Source organism: Bubalus kerabau, chromosome 11, assembly GCF_029407905.1.
Source record: "Bubalus kerabau isolate K-KA32 ecotype Philippines breed swamp buffalo chromosome 11, PCC_UOA_SB_1v2, whole genome shotgun sequence".
Taxonomy (NCBI): Eukaryota; Metazoa; Chordata; class Mammalia; order Artiodactyla; family Bovidae; genus Bubalus; species Bubalus kerabau.
The window spans coordinates 65443522-65448389 of record NC_073634.1 but is presented as its reverse complement, the minus strand read 5'-3'; the positions used below and the strand labels follow the sequence as shown (position 1 = coordinate 65448389).

The window sequence follows — 4868 nt, the reverse complement described above, 5'->3', positions numbered from 1 at the left end:
TAATTCAAAAATAACTCATTCCCTTATGTTCATGAAGCACTATTTATATAGCCAAGATATGGAAGCAAGGTAAGTGTTCATCAATAGATGGATAAAAAAGATGTGATATATATATATGAAATTAAAAAAAAAACAAGCAAATTAAACAAAACAGAAACAGATTCATAGGACTGGTGGTTGCCAAAGGGGAGGAGAATGGGAGCATATACGAAACAGGTGAAGGGGATTAAGAGGTACAGACTTCTAGCTATATAATAAATAAGTCACAAAGATGTAATGTACACAAAGGGAATCTAGTCAACAATATTGTTAACAACTTTGCATGGTGACAGATGGTAACTAGAGATCATTTTGGTGATCATTTCGTGATACATAAAAATGTTCTACATCTGAGATGAATATCTTCATATAAATAAATAAACACACAAATAAGGTGTACTCCCCTCTCTCCCAACAAAGCCGTAACTAGGAATCAGACAGATTAGAATTTGTGTCCCAGTCCCTCAGATTACTTGCTAGGTGACTTTGGGTCAATTATTAACCTGACAGGGCCTTGGTTTCCTCACTGATAAAGTAAATGGGAATCATTCTGCCTACCTTCATGGGTGAGAATCAAGTCAATTAAGGCAGTAAATCACTTGGCAACCAGTCAACTCTTAACTCTTGATGGCTATTGGAGTTCACCATTTGGATGAAGAGGATGTGGTCAGGAGCCCTCCTAGACAAAGACTGGAGAGGAGGGGCTGCAGCAAAGTCTGCAGTGGGGAAGGGGTGTCAAGGCAGCAGGGGCATCCCAACCATTGGGAACCCCCAGGAACTGCTTTATCAGTGCCACTGCTGCCCCCAGCACCCTCACCCACGCTCACAACTTCTCTGGGGGAACTGAAAATATATGGAGGACTTTGTAAATGTCAACTGTGGCTAATAATCTACCTCACTGAGAAACTCATACAAGAAAACACACACACACACCAGGGCACATACAGACAGGGATCTAGCTTCAGAGCAATCAAGAATGTTATTTTCCCTGGGGCAAAGCAGGGTCAGAGATAGTCCAGGACCTGTCCTCAGGGGAATTATTTCTAAGAACCTTGACAAAATGTACAAAACTAGGGTAGAAAATAACAAGGTGTAAAGCAGTGGTTAGTCAGAAGGTTTTCAAAGAGGAAGGACTAATTAATTGCTCCAATTGGAGCTTCTTTTATACATTGATTCCTATTCCCAGGTCAGCAGCATCACTTTCCAGGGGATGTGAAAATAGTGAATATACAGCAAAAGGGCCTGGCAGGTGTATAGAACTAAGCTAACAACTGTCAACTGCCCCGAAAATATCTTCACTCATGGTTTTGGGGGGCTGCTTCTCCTAAGGATCCTTTCCATTAATTTTCTGGTAATAGAACCTAAAAGACCAATGAAACAAATCTCAAATTTAGGACAAATTTATAGCTAAATAAACATAGGCTTTGGGATGCCACAAAATTGGGCTCCTAATACCAGCCTGGAAAATGTGGCTAATAACCTAACAGTTCAGAGCCTTGATGTGCTCATCTGTTAGATGGGTCTTAGTAAAGCCTGCTTCTCTGGGTAGTTGCCAGGATCAAATGAGACATGTATGTAAAACCCCAAGCACCATGCATGACACAGAAAGCACTTAACTAGTGGAAGAGTATTACCATTAAGTAAAATGTGCAATGATTCTTTAGTGGCTTCTTTTAACATAGGAGTTTCTATCCATCCCCAATACAGAAGAGCTATTCTAGTAAAACTGATCATTTATTCTGACTTGTGAGTTCACTGTCCAACCCAAGTTCCTGTGGAACGTTTAGTGTAATCAAGCTGAGGCCCTCAGCAAGGTCCCTGGGTCCAGTCTTCAAATCCAGTATCATTATGGCAAAGAACTAGAAAAGAGAAGAAGAAACACCATATGAAACACACCCTCTTTCCTTTTCCTTAAATCTGTTTATCCCCTTTGCTTGTTAGCTCTTCAGTTCCCAGAGAGCAGAGACTCCTGGGAAACAGGAAGTAGCAAAGGCCTGTGAGAAAATCCCCAGATGAAAATCAGCAGTAAATCTCTCCCAGCAACACTTTGGTCAGAAGAGGGAAATTCCCCACCAGCCCTCAAAAACAGTCCCTCAAGAAAGCTTAGAGAAGGTTAATTTGGGAAATCCCCTCAGAGGCAACAGAACAGAAACGGAAATCGGCTTCTTAAGAGAAATCTGAAAAGAGTAAGCCAATTAGTGGCTGCCTGGGGAGCGCTCAGTGTTAAGCCATGGTGCTGCTGCTACCTCATTTCCCTCTTTTCATCCTGATCCTGAGGGCAACCCTGACGGGACTCAGTTGCCAGAGCCGCTTGACACCCTCTCTTTCTAGGCTCCCACCCCAGGGAATGAATGCAACCAATGCTAAGCCAGATTCCCCTCCCATGCAAACCCTCTCCACGGGTGCGTGCATGCATGCTAAGTAGCTTCAGCCATATCTGACTCTCTGTGATACTAGGGACTGTAGCTGCCAGGCTCCTCTGTCCCTGGGATTCTCCAGGCAAGAATACTGGAGTGGGTTGCCATTTCCTTCTCCAGTGCATGAAAGTGAAAAGTGAAAGTGAAGTCGCTCAGTCGTGTCCGACCCTCAGCGACCCCATGGACTGCAGCCTTCCAGGCTCCTCCTTCCATGGGATTTTCCAGGCAAGAGTAATGGGGTGGGGTGCCATTGCCATGAAATAACAGACCCTCAGGTTTTACTGAGTTCTAATCTGAATGTGACCTTGGGGTCACATTTCTTAGCTGCTGCTAAACTCCAAGAGGTGGGAGAGGAACCCTTCCCACAAAGAAGAAAAACAAAATCACATAAACCTCATCCCTTTGAAGGGCTTAGAATGGAATATCCACTGATGAGTGGTAGCACAGAAAGTGTATAAACACTGTTAAAGGGGCCTGTCAGGGGAGGTGGAAGTGGGGGAGAGGGGGACTGTGATCTCTACATGCAATCCAGGCCCAAGTCAACTAGCTGTCCACGAATCAGGATCATTCCCACAGGGCTTCCACTGGGTGTTTTTTGTTTTAATTTTTATTTTATATCAGAGCATAGTTGTTAATCAACTATACTCCATTGAGTGGTTGTTTTTTTTTTTTTTGAATCTGTGATTTTTAAATGACCATTTCAGGAAGATGACAAAAATGAGATTTTAGCAAAAGAGTGAAGAAAGTAGATTGCATAACAGCTAAAATTTTCTTTACTGTATACTTACTCAAAGTAGATATCAAACTTTAGAAAAGAGAATTTTTTAAAGGAGTAAGCACTCTGTTTAAAATTCTATAAAATATTATACTCTCCTAGAATGCTGCTGCTGCTGCTGCTAAGTCGCTTCAGTCGTGTCTGACTCTATGCGACCCCATAGACGTCAGCCCACCAGGCTCTCCTGTCTCTGGGATTCTCCAGGCAAGAATACTGAAGTGGGTTGCCATTTCCTTCTCCAATGCGTGAAACTGAAAAGTCAAAGTGAAGTTGCTCGGTCGTGTTCGACTCTTAGTGACCCCATGGACTGCAGCCTACCAGGTTCCTCCGTCCATGGGATTTCCCAGGCGAGAGTACTGGAGTGGGGTGCCCTTGCCTTCTTCATCTCCTAGAATATGTGCCCTTTATGTTGTCAGGACCCAGCACTGTGTGATTCACAATTACAGATTCCACTTTAAAATACTTTTTGACTCCTAGAAAACTACCCTGCCAAAGATCACTTTCCTGGTACTTTCAAACAAACATAGTTCTTGTTTGCTTCAATTCATGTGTCTTTGTTAAGATTCCTTTTTCCAGAAATTGTAAAGAATCTTAGCCACCTACTTTTCTCCATGCTTGGAATAAGCCAGAAAACTCCTTTTGGGGTTTGCATGTTTCTAAGCAATTAGACTAGTCTTTAAATTCATTCTGTACACATGAATAATAATTACATTAGTTACATTTAAATAACAATCCTAACTTGCAAATTCTAGTTTAGTCAACACACCCTCAAGAGGCATTATTTCTTTTTTTTTTTTTTTCATTTGGGAGCCTAGAAAGTATTTAATTCTCAGTTCCTAGCAAGACCAAAGAATATTTCTGATTTTAGGGTAAACTTTTCATCTGCTCTTGGCGCTACCTTAGTTACAAATGTGAAATCAATTAAATGATGCATGTCAGCAAAAAACAGCCCTTTAATGCCCGGCACAGATGAAACAGATTCCAACATGGGTCTAAGAGTAATAAATAAACTAATAAAAAAAAAGGAAACCAGGGAGCAACTTTGATGGAAGTAAGCCGTTTGCCTTTGCCCTGGAAAGTTTATAGTGTTTTAAACAATTGTAAACATGTCAGTATACGTGGATACCGTTTCCATAGCAGCATAGCAACAGTTAAGAGTTTCTCCAAACATACCCAAAAGGAAACTAAAAATAGCTTGTCTTCAATATCAAAATACATATATATACATATTCAGACAACAGTACACAAAATGATGTGTAATTAAAAGTTCTGCAGACACCAACCTTTCACAAAAGTGCATCGCAGGTGGCTTTAAAAACCGATGAGTTCAGTACCTACAGGAATGGGATAGAGACCAAAGAGTCCAAGAGACAGGAAGGTAGATGCCATCACCAACTCTCAGATCAGAGGCTCCTGACCCCAAATGCCTCCAAACATTGCTCTGTCTGCTCCACCTGACGCTTCCCTGTGTCCTATTCACCTTTGGCTCCTAAAACCGGAGTTGAGTGTATGATACATACTGTTATCTCCTTTTAGTGCAGTATTCTCTCATCTTCTTAAGTTTTCTAGCCAATATAGCCTCTCAGTAGAGATTGAACAGTAGTTGCATTTAAAAAAATAATGTCAAAACAAAGTGC

General features: G+C 41.6%; 1 long non-coding RNA gene across 1 annotated transcript; it reads right to left on the bottom strand.

Annotated features, from left to right (window-relative positions):
- Positions 1-1754: 1754 nt before the first annotated feature.
- On the bottom strand, positions 1755-4650 carry LOC129622467 (uncharacterized). The gene is made up of 2 exons (XR_008699995.1): positions 4515-4650; positions 1755-1898 (listed from the first exon to the last, which is right to left on the bottom strand). It is a non-coding gene; the product is annotated as an uncharacterized LOC129622467 (long non-coding RNA).
- Between the last annotated feature and the right edge of the window lie 218 nt (positions 4651-4868).